Source organism: Apodemus sylvaticus, chromosome 2 (genome assembly GCF_947179515.1).
Source record: "Apodemus sylvaticus chromosome 2, mApoSyl1.1, whole genome shotgun sequence".
Classification (NCBI taxonomy): Eukaryota; Metazoa; Chordata; class Mammalia; order Rodentia; family Muridae; genus Apodemus; species Apodemus sylvaticus.
In genome coordinates, this window is record NC_067473.1 from 2815474 (window position 1) to 2827670 (window position 12197).

The 12197-nt window shown below is 44.4% G+C and overlaps 1 protein-coding gene and 1 pseudogene across 1 annotated transcript in view; both read right to left on the reverse strand.

Annotated features, from left to right (window-relative positions):
• The window catches only part of Dpp6 (dipeptidyl peptidase like 6), a 659720-nt gene that overhangs the window by 581667 nt on the left and 65856 nt on the right, over positions 1–12197 (reverse strand). The gene's annotated exons all lie outside the window — the stretch shown is intronic.
• On the reverse strand, positions 3136–3750 carry LOC127678193 (40S ribosomal protein S8-like; annotated as a pseudogene).

Here is a 12197-nt window from a genome sequence, read left to right on the forward strand (position 1 = left end):
GAAAAGGGGGATAGGTATCAGGGTTCTGTAATCTGAAACTTAGGTGGACACTCCAGGTTACATCTGCAGATGAAGGGAGTCACCGACAGTTCTGCAGATTCTGCAGCTGCTACGAGATGTCTCATTTTGCGTCCATCTGAGTCTTGCCATGTCTGCCAGGGTGCGACCACGAAAGTGGAGGCAATTTCCAAGAAACAACCTCTCACTCATTCCTCCCGCCTTCTAGTTCTGATACCCTTGTGAACATAGCACATTTGCAGAGGGTCAACCTATAGTTTATAATGCTGGCCTTGTCCTCACTGCACCTTGCTCAATGACAATTAGGCAGAGCACAGAAAGTTCAGTCCTTAGAAGCAGAATTTGACTGTAGGAGTCACAGGGGTCCACACCTAGGATATAGCAAGTTCAGAGCCATGCTGAATAAAATCTGCCTTTTGAATGACTTTGTCTCCCTAATGAAGGTTTTTGTTTGTTTGTTTGCAATGCTCTCTCTCTCTCTCTCTCTCTCTCTCTCTCTCTCTCTCTCTCTCTCTCTCTCTCTGTTATAAATGTGATTTTATTTTTGGCAGATCCTGTTTTATTTTGATATTTCTTGTCTCTTGACAATGTTTAAAAAGGGTTTTCAGCAATCATTGGAATTGCTTGGTTTTAGTCTAGGATATTAATCCAATTATTTTAAAGCAGAGCAACTTAATGCCCAAATCATTGCTGACAGGCAGTAGAAGGGGCCTGGCATCTAAGTCCTCAGCCACACAAAGTAGTGGGTCTCTAAGACAGGCAGGGATCCACAGAGGGCAAGATAAATGGAAAATAGGGAAGGGTTTATTTGAGTGATATACTCTTTCAAGTGAGCATTAATCAGTCCCCCAGAAGTCATCTGGAGTTGGCTTCGAAAGCTACAGGATCTCTTAGCATACAAATCCTGTTATACCCATGATTTCCTTATTAACATTTAAAATGTCATTACTCTGAGCCAACATATATCAGATGTCTTTCTGGGTGTGGTCTCCAGGAGAAGCAAGAGCATACATCACCTGGAGGAATGACAGAATTCCTACAGGCATGGGATGAAAATGTAAAAGTGGGCTTGTGTTGACCTTGGGAGTGGAACCCTGCAGATGAGTTTAGCTGATATATTAAGGGGCATCTTCTTGTTACGCTGAAGAAGGGAGAGTGCCATAAAATGTTCCTTAAAAATGGGAAGCCCCGAAGGGACAGCAGTGCACCCAAGCCTGTCTCCAGGAAGCCATAGTTCATAGCTGTCCTGGCATAAATGAATCTCTACTACCCTCTTCCCTTGCTCAGCACCCTGTTTGGATGGCAGTCAGGTCACCACACTTAAGTTCCTTTATATTAATTTCATTTAGATCTATTTTGTGGCTCTATAACCAACTGGAAAGGCTATGCTAAGTTCACATATGTGCTGATACAGGGAAAGTTTATTTCTCGACAAAACAAAGGCATTGGAAATTTCACCTTCACGTTCAGTGACCTTCCCCAAGTATTCTTTACTGCATCCCTGGTTTTGCTAGGCCCAGGAGGTAGTTCTTCTTACGGTGAACACCTTGAGAATGGAGTAAAGAATGGGGGTGGGAGGCTGATGATGCTTGAGACTGGAATAAGGAACAGGGGGTTGATGAAGTGATATTTCAGCAGGCGAAGGTGATTTCTACCAAGATTGATGACCTGTGTATAGTCCCTGTAACCTACCCAGTAGAAGGATCAAACTCACTGCCACAAGCTCTCTTTGATTTTATGTGCAAACACTCACACGAGCATCCACACACAAAATAAACAAAAACACTTTTGTAAATGAAGTTGCACTTGCTGCTCTTCTAGACGAGCAAGCACACACACATTGGGTGGCTCTCAACTGCTCCATGGGATGAGATACTTTTTACTGGCATCCACAGACACCGGCTCAGGTACTCTTCTGTTGCTGTGATAAAATGCTACAACTAAAGCAACTTACAGAAGGGAAAGGTATATTCCGGTTCACAGTTCTAGATGTTTAAAGTTCAAGATGGTGGAGCAAAGGCATGGCTTCACATCTTGAATTCCAAGCATGATGTGGGGGGTGAACTTGAAATTGCGTGGGTATTGACTCTCAGAGCAGCTGCCAGTGACAGACATCTTCTAATAGGGCCACATCCCCTGAACACCCCCCAGACAGCACCACCAACTGAAGAGCAAATGTTTAATGGCTGAAACCATGAGAATGATTTCTCATGCAGACACCGACACACATACGTACATGCTTAAACAAATGCATACATACGTGCATATAAATAAAATAAAATTTATTTTAACAAAGCATTGGAAGTCTCAGTTCTTCTGAGACAGTACCACTGCATTTCCAGAGTTTTCACAGCCCCATTATGCCTGGAATAGTTAAGTCCAGTAAATCAGTTCCCACCATGTCAGTGTAGATAGGAACTGGGAGGGCCCTTCTGGCTCTACTAAGGTATCCAAAAGATGACACATATGGGGCAGTTAGTTCTGTGTTCTTTCAAACACATGCGAAACCTCTGTTTTAATCCCTGAATTGAGGACCACTATTTTTGTCCTCACTGCTAACCCTAGGCATCATCCCTGAACGCAAACTGCTATCACACAAAGGTGTACTAACAACAGAGAGTCAGGGTCCTCTGGCAAGTGCGCACAGGCCACCAGCACACACCCACACTACAAAATCCATGTGGGTCACTGCAAATACTCTAGACACATGCCTCACTAACCACAGCTTACAGCTCTGACAGCTAATATCGACTCCCAGTTTGACAGCATCTAGAATCATCTATGAGATATACCTCTGTGCACATCTGTGAGAGAGTTCCTAGCCTGGGTTAGTGAAGCTGGAAAGGTTCACCCTAAGAATGGATGACCCATATGCCAGCGTCCCAGACAGTAAAGAGGTGAATTCCAGCTAAGTTCTTCATTCATCCTGGCTGCTTCCTGACTGTGGGTGTGATGCGAACAGCCTTCCCATGCCATGCTCCAGGCACCATGCCTGCCCTGCTATACAGACTGAACCTTCAACTCAAGTCAAACGGAACCCTTCATTCCTTCAGTTGCTTTTATTTTTTAACATATAGAACAGCAAACACCTTTATTGAATGAGCTATGAAGGATGGCTTATTTGCCTTTCCGGGCTTTGATCTTCCACAGATAGAACTCCAGCTCCTTGCCTTCGAGCACATAGCTGTCTGCTCTGCCTCACTGGCCCGGTCTTGAGGCAATGCAGGTGAGAAGCTTGCCCTGCTGGATCTGCTCCTCCAGAAGACGGCTGATTTTGGCATTCTTTTTCCTATCATCATACTTCTTTTGGATTTTCTTTGATTGTTTTTTTTGTTTAAAATCTCTTCCTTTTCAGGAGTCACCTTGGCCCCCTTCTTGTGGCCCAGGGGCAGTGCCTAGTGGGACTCACCACTGTAGGTGCAGTGTGCTGTCAACAAGCACAGTGCGGTTCTTTGCCAGGGTCTTGGTGCGGACAAGCTCATTACTGGATGTATTGTAGACAACATCAGTGATCCTTGTTTTTCTGAGTACAACCCTCAGGAAAAGTTCCCCACATCCAATCTCAGGCACGGTATTTTTTATTGCCTCCTCAAAGCTGGACTTGTATGCAGTGAGGGCCAGTCTTAGCATTGGCAGCGGGTCGTCCCAGCTCATACCTCCACTTCTTGTGATAGGGCTTTCTCTTACCCCTGTCTTGTGGCACTTGTGCCGGTTGTCCCGAGAGAAGCCCATTGCTCGGTGCTGGCTGGAAAGACCTTCAGTTGCTTTTATCAAGTGCTATGTCCCAGCAACAAAGAAAGTCACTACACAGACTTCATGGTAAGAGGCCATGACTGCTGCACATTTAACCCACTGTTTACCAAGTCAGCCACTGCAGCATTACAATAAGTACCTTGCTCCTTATGATGAGGGAAGTATTTTTATAGATCATTAATGCTTCAGGTCCATTCTTCTCTAATGTGACATTATTATTTTTAATGAGGCACAAGCCATAAATTCATATTAACATATTACCATGCACTTGAGATTCCAGTAATGTAGGCAGTACATAAAGCAGAGAGAGTACGGTTCTGAATGAACTTTCAAAAACTGGATTCAATGTCATCCGCTGACCCATGATTATACCCTACTGCAGTCTCAACTTTTCTTCTCTCTGAAATGTCTCTGAGTCCATTTCTATGACATCATTACTTCTTCCCACCCTATTCTCCCTACTGTGGGTTCTAGTCAAGCATTTATCTCTACACTCATTGGGGCATTGCTCATAGCAATGTCTCTACAGATTCCACAGGGTGACACTAGAGGTTCGTCTTCAACTTCACTGCAGATGCCAGGGCCTGACACTGTTTCCTCAAATCCTCTAGCACCTTTTCCCACCCCAGCCTAATTTAATGGAGTGCCAAGGGCCTCTGTTGTTTTGATTAACCTTCCCTTCCTACACACCAGCATTCACTAATCAGTGAATGGGGTGCCTTTCCAAGCAACTATTAGCCTTATGATAACTAAGGCCCTTGCATTTTATTTGTGCCCAAATCTTGCCTGTGTTCCACAGTCATAGGGTTGACATTGCCTCAGGGTATTTCATGAGTATCCCCAGATCAACATGCTCAGAATGCTGGCCCTTTTCTTTCCTGCCCAAAGTGATAGCAAAGAAGTCCATGGACTGCTCACACTAGCCATTTACAGTGTGTGACCTCTGCCACACCCCTTCTGTATATTAGGGCTATCTTGACTAGAACACACTCTTCCTTCCCACCCTTAAACCCTCCTCCCTCTGAATACCAATGACCCTCTTTTCATTGATCAGTTGTTCCCCATGAGGCCATCATCACTTGGCCCTTCAGATTATCCTTCAGATTCTCCTCCCACCAACCATCAGCCTCATCCTCTGATCACTTGCTGGAAGGTATGTGTATGCCAAACAAGTTCAGTGGTGAATTCCTTCATGTCCACACAAGGTAAATACTTAGGAGAGAGTTTTAGCTGAACAATGATTGAGTCTGAACTATGTATGACAGGTTCACAATAGTGTGTCAGAGACAGCTCCAAACCTGCTGGAGGGAAAAGCCCTCTGGGTCATGAATGGCAGTAGTACAAATAGTTATTTACTGATGCTGTTACTTGATAAAGGTTAAACACAAAAGCCTTGGGGGCCAAAGGGAAGGCAACTCAGTCAGCTGAAGTTCATAGTCTTTGTTATATCTCTGGCCCTTGAGACTCCATTTTCCCATTGTAAATAATCTGAAGTGTTATTTGAGCTTTAGCATTTTGATAGAGTTCTGATTGTCTGGACAGATAAACAGCCAGCTGGGATCTGTGCCTAGCTGCTGCCAGATGCTTGCTTAAGACCCACTTGGGGGCTGACTGGTATGAAAATGGCTAGTCTTAGGGCCAGCGTGGGAACAGTGATGATTAGGCAGGGGAAGAATAGAAGGTGGTAGTTTCCGGGAAGAGAAAATGATGGTCCAATTAATGTTGGTCTGATGAAGAGGGCGATGATGGATGTAGTCACGGAGGTGTGGTTCCATTTTCTTCTTTTCCCTTGGAGTATCCAGGTAGCACTGCATACAGAGTTGGGAAGGATGGAGCAGATCATTCTGTGGTCCAGGTCTTCCTTTGGGGTGAAGCGCATTAGGTGGGAAGTGCAGAAGGAGTGAGTCAGCAGGACCCCAGTGCAGAAGGGGTGAGTCAGCAGGACCCCAGTGCAGAAGGGGTGTATTAGAGGACCCCATTCCAGCTGTGGATGCTGGGGGGGGGTGAGGGATCCTCTGAAACTTCAGTGTTACAGCTCTTCAATGTTACAGCTCTTTCAGACAGCATTCAATGAAGCAGCTCTCTCAGATGGTATTCAGTGAAATAGCTTGTGCTCATACAGTTTATTCAGGGTAGACAAGGACTATATAAACCATGGAAAGTGAGGAAGGGATTCTTCTATGGTGAAGTTTCATTGGCTACTGTTAAAGGTTCTGGGAATACCTCATTTGGATGGAGAGGCATTCAGGAGGTTGAACCTGTAATCTCAGGTGAGAAAACCTGAAATTAATATCATATAATTACATGACATACCCCAGGCAGAGTGTGGGAGTTGGGGTTCCCAAGATAAGATAGAGAAGAGGAGCCCCAGGTGGGAAAGAGAGTCCTCCATTTTGCACCAAGCTCAAATAAACTATCCAGACATACTAGACTTCAAGCTTAAGTAGGAGAGTTTCCCAACAGGCAGGTGATGTTTAGAGGGAGGAGGGTCTGAAGGCAGAGGGAAGGATGTCTGACAGTTCATGAGAAACTCTAATAACCTAAGACAATAATCTTTTGTGGAAGAAGTAACAGTTTGTGCTAGAGACACTGTGTTAGAAATGCCTGTGGCACATTTTCATATGTTGGCAATTATTTCAGTAATTGTCTAAACCAAGCTGTGTCATCACTCCTGATGCCCAGATGGGGAAGCGGGGGTTCCCAGAGGCCACGGTCATCATCATGGGTAAGTGGCCAACACAGTGGCCTATTCTCTTCAAGAACCGAGACTATCTTTAGCATAAGTTGTTTCATGGTCTTACGGTATGCCATGGGCCCCTCTTCCTTCCTTGTGTCCTCTACCAGACTGCTCTTTGTAGGATGGAAAAACATGACACACTTTCCACTTCCATGTCGAAGCACCACAATCCTCACCGTTACCACCTGTAATCAGTGCACAAACAAGCAGATTGCATGCATGTGGTACTTCAGGGCTAGGGTCACTGGGATGACCCATCACAGAACTCATCACTTCTAATTATTATTTTAAACCTTTGAGATCCCCAGAGTATACTTTCCACTACAGTTTTCACATCCTGTGAAAGAAGGAAGCCCCATTTGGGAACTGTATTCTTCCTTATTTAGCTTGATGTGTACATTTCTAAGGTTCTGAATGGAAAGCATGAGAAAACTATATGAAAGAAGTTTTTAAAGAAAGGTGTATGAGTACTGCTTGTGTGTGTGTGTGTGTGTGTGTGTGTGTGTGTGTGTGTGTGGTGTGTGTGTGTGTGTGTGTGTGTGTGTGTGTGTTGGGGTGTGTGGTGTGTACCATGTGCATGGTCAATGCTTATGGGGTCCAGAAAAGAGTGTCCAATTCCAGCATTAGAGTTATAGGTGATGGCTGATAATGGGCCAAGTGGGTTCTGGGAACCAAACCCCCGTGCTCTTCAAGAGCAGGATGTATTCTTAATGAGTGAGTCAGTCCAGAGAAAATGCTCTTTTAACCAGGAAGAATAGGAGCTCATGCATATTTTTAGCTATTAATCGAATAGTAAGGAACACAAGCCAAGTGTGTGTTCTCCAGGATGTATGTGTAGAGCTTCAAATGGAAGCTAAACTAACATGTAACATATGTGAACTGGGAATCCAGACCGGAAGAAGGAGCTGAATGTTTGTGCCATCGCAGCCCTGCCATGCCCTGCCCCAAATGCCTGTGTGAGACACTCGGTGCTTTGTGAGCTATGACGGATGCTCCCCACAAGCAGAACACATACCTCCTCCAATGCACAGGGAACAGTCTCCAGTAATGAAACAATACTTATAGAAAGACTGAAATTCAGTCATGAGAAGCATGGTCTGGATCACAGCAGACTAAATTTAGAAATCAATAATAGATGGACACGTAAAAGCATACACAGATGTGTAGAAGTTAAACAATTCCCTCATAAATAACCAATGGATTAAAGAAGAGACCATGGGGAAATAAGCATGGATTGTGTGGAAAATAAAACACTGCATCAAAACTTAGGGGATTCAACAAATGCAATCCTTGGAGGGAAACTCCAGTGAGCGCTCATATTAAGAAAGAAGAAAGACCTCAAATCAATAACTCACTATCTTTAATACACTATCTAGACAAGAACAAAGCAAACCCAAAGTGGGCAGGAAGCAGGATGCAATAACCAACAGCGAAACAACGAGAGTGTAGAAAAATTATAAAGAGAATGGCCCAAGTGTGAGTTGTTCTTTAACAATCAACGGCACACCTTGCACAGCCATCCTCATGAGTCCCTGTGGCTGAACTTTTAACCTCAGAACATTCTGTTCAACTTCATATCAAACCACCTTTACAACTCTGGAGGAAGAAGGGATTCTAAGAACTTCCCAGAATCTCACGTCATTGGTAGACATGGTGTATTATAGTTAAGTGGCCCAGAATGTCTGAGTTTTGATGTCACAGCCTGTATACCATGTGACCATGATACAGAGCTACAACGTGCCAGGGCTATCATCACAGTGTATCATGGTTTTTACTACATTAGTTTCTACAGTAGAGAAGGAAGTTCAGAGGAGATTGGGAAAAAGACAGTATGTGTGTTCTGAATGCGTAATAGTGTGGCATGTGCATATGAATGTGGGGGTGGAGAGCAGTTGGTACAGTGTGTGTATGTGTGTGTGTGTGGTGTAGTGTTTGTGGTATGTGTGTATGTGGTAGTATTTGTGGTGTGTGTGTTGTATGTGTGTGTGTGTGGTGTGGTGTTTGTGGTATATATTTTATGAATGTGTGTATGTGGTGGTGGTGGTGGTGGTGGTGGTGGTGGTGGTGGAGGTGGTGTGTGTGTGTGTGTGTGTGTGTGTGTGTGTGTGAAATACCATACATTTCCTTGCATATGAGCATCTTTCCTAGTGCTGTTACCTTGAACAATATGACCTCAGCCAGATGGCTGCTCGTTTGTTTTTATTCTCAACGCTAGAGATTGTCTCTGAACAGTGACCTTGGGAACACCTGCTCTCCTGTCAATCAATCCTCAGCGCTGGAAGCAAGGGCTGATTCTCCCACACAGGAAAGAAGGCTTCCCAAGCTCAGGACAGAGTCCTTGCCACACTGTGGTCCTCACTGACAAACCCTGATGGAAATCTGCTCTCTCTCTGTTCACTTGCTCCTCCTCTGCCCTATCCTGCCAAGGATCAGGCCTGTGAAACAATGATCAGCCGCCAAGCAGAAGTCTGCACTATGAACCTGTCCGAGCTCGAGATACACAACTACAGATATCATCATGTTTCCTCACAGAGGGCAGCAGCTTCCAAGACCTGTGGACCCCAGAACAAAATGTCTACACCAGACAATGGCAGAGGGCGTAGGCTCAGAGGCTAAGCATGCCTGCTGCAGTCATTGCCACCGGGGTCAGCGACATGTTTGCGTGCTTGTTTGTTTGTTCAACTTTAGGTTTTTAAAATTTTCTTTTCTGGGGGATGTTACAGGGTGGAAGGTTAATATGGAAAGAATGGGAAATGAGTGGGACTGGGGTGCATGATATGAAACTCACAAAAAAATCAATGAAAAAAGTTATTGCTTAAAAAAAAAAAAGGACTGCCTGCTGTACAATCCTGAGGACGAGGAGTTGAGATGCCAGTGCCCACACCAAACAAGGTATCTTCTATGTGCCTGTGATTCCAGCTCTGGGAGTGGGGTACAGGTTGAGACAGAAGGGTCTGAGTTTGTTAGCTTCCAGATAACCAAGAACATGTAAGCTCCAGGTGAGACAGTGCCTCAAAGAAATAGAAAACCAAAGAAGGAAACACCCAATGGCTTTTTCCATGCATGGACACAGCTGAACACACACACATACACACACACACACACACACACACACACACACACACACACACAAACACACATACACATGTGGGCATCCAGAAACATGCATCCACACTCATGCATGCAACTTACATGCACATAATAAATAAATAAACAAACATACATACATTTTTTTCCTAAAGGGGAGAGGAGCCTCATTCTCTCATTCTTCTCATATAAATGTGCAGTGGGTGAAATGTGGTTTGTGTCTCTCTCTAGCCCTAACCCTAACCCTAACCCTAGCCCTAGACCTAACCCTAGCCCTAACCCTAACCCTAACCCTAGCCCTAGAACTAACCCTAGCCCTAACCCTAACCCTAATCCTAACCCTAGCCCTAGCCCTAACCCTAGCCTTAACCCTAGCCCTAACCCTAGCCCTAGCCCTAACCCTAACATTAACACTAATACTAAGCCTAGCCCTAGACCTAGTCTTAGCCCTAACACTAACACTAACACTAACACTAACACTAACACTAACCCTAGCCCTAGCCTTAGCCCTAATCCTAGCCCTAGCCCTGACTCTGACCCTGACCCTGACCCTGACCCTGACTCCAACCCTAATCCTGAGGTTTAAGTGGCTAGCCTATAGTGCTGATAGTTAACAAAGACTGCTGTGCATTTCAAGATCTGATAATACAAAAATCTCACACTACATCATAAAAAAATTAAACCCACAAAAACCTTAAAACAATAACAACAGCAAAAGCAATGGATAAGCTACTTTCTTCCAGTTCCAGTATCTGTGAAGGAACTCCTTTGACCTACAGTCAGTTTCTTACTAAATGCTACCTTGATTTCTTCAGTCTGTAGCTGTTGAGTGTAACAAGTAATCTCAACTCACCAGCTGTTTTCAAACATCTTCAATAGGAAAATGGTCAAGTGTTCAAGAGCTGTGGTGACAGTGGTGGAGATGGTGTCACCAGGGTATGCGATGCCCCACCCCATGTGTTCTCCATGTGATTAGAGTCTGAAGTCTTCTGACCTCAAAGCTGCTGGACTTCACACATGGCATAGCATCTACAAGTCTGCATCTTCCATTAGAGACAGTCGACGAACCTGCTGGAATGGTACAGGGAAGCTAGGCAGGAAGCTCCCACTTTTTGACCATAATAAAATTACAAACCAGACATTAAAAAATGTAGATATAGGTATGCTTTACTGCTTTTCCTATTCTTTGAAAGATTTAGTTATTTTTATTATGAATTTATGGATTTTTTTTTTGCCCACATGTATATAATTGTACTGTGTGTGCCTGGTACCCCTGGGGGCTAAAAGAGGGCACTGGACAGCCTCAGTGGTTGTGAGCTGCCCCGTGGGTGCTGGGAAGTGACCCTAAATCCTCTGCAAGAGCAACAAGTACTCGTCACTGTGAGCCATGACTGCAGCTTCTGTTTGGCTATTATTTTGGTAAGGAAAAGGCTTTTGCCTTGTGTGTAAACATACTTCTGCAATGTGGAAGCATTATCCTTAATTGCTGACCCTCCTTACATAGCAATTTACTGTCAATCATCAGTTCAGTCATCTATCTATCAATATCCTGCTGGAGGATCTCCCTTTTTTTTTTTTTTAGATGGGATTTTGTGCTCCAGTCTGAAGACAGAAAGAAAATAGACAAGCAGAGACATCTAATTTCATCAGCCAAATCATGCTTGCCAACAAAGGGAAATACCTGCCCGTTTATATTTTTATTATCCTCTCAGGCACTACCTAGACAAGAAAATAACCAAAATAAATATTTTCCATTATCCCCGGCATAAATCACGATTTGCTGTGACAGGCTTCTCAGCAGCACACACACCTGTGACAATATTCGTGGCAGTGTTTGTTGAGTGCTTATTGATTGCCAGGCACATTTAGAAGTGTTTGACATGGTTGTTCCCGTGTGATTGCTGCGGCATCTTATAAGGCAGACATAATCATCACTGTGCTGTGTCTGGGGAAACCAGGGCACTGCGGAGACAAGTGACAGAGCCCACCGTGGCTCTGTCCACATAGCCAGATTAAACTTGCATGGTTGGAGTCTGATGGATAGCTGCAACCCTGACAGTTGAATCAGCTGTGCACTGCTTGAAAAATTATGTTCGCCATCAGGAATGATGGAACCAGAAATAATACAAACTAACAATAACAGGAGCTGGGCTGGAGAGATGATTCAGAGTTAAGAATGCTTGCTGCTCCTTGGAGGATTGGAGTTCGGTTCTTAGTAACTACAACTGCCTGCAACATCTACTCCAGAAGGCCTTTGCTTTCTACTGGCCTTTCTTTGTATCTGCATGCACACACAGACACACACACAGACACAAACACAGACACACACACATACACACACACACAAAGACATACTCACAGGCATATACATACATCATACACATACAGTGTGTATGTAAGATAGATAGATAGATAGATAGACAGACAGACAGACAGACAGACAAATGGAAGTCTCTCCTTCAGTCAAGCTTATTTGGGGACGAGTCCCAGACTCCTTTCTGTCCTCATCCAAAGGCATCTATTGTGGACTTGAACTGGAGACCCCTATTCTGTTGGACTAGATGGGTGTTCTGCCATTGGCTGCCCATTTCAAGTTTTGTTC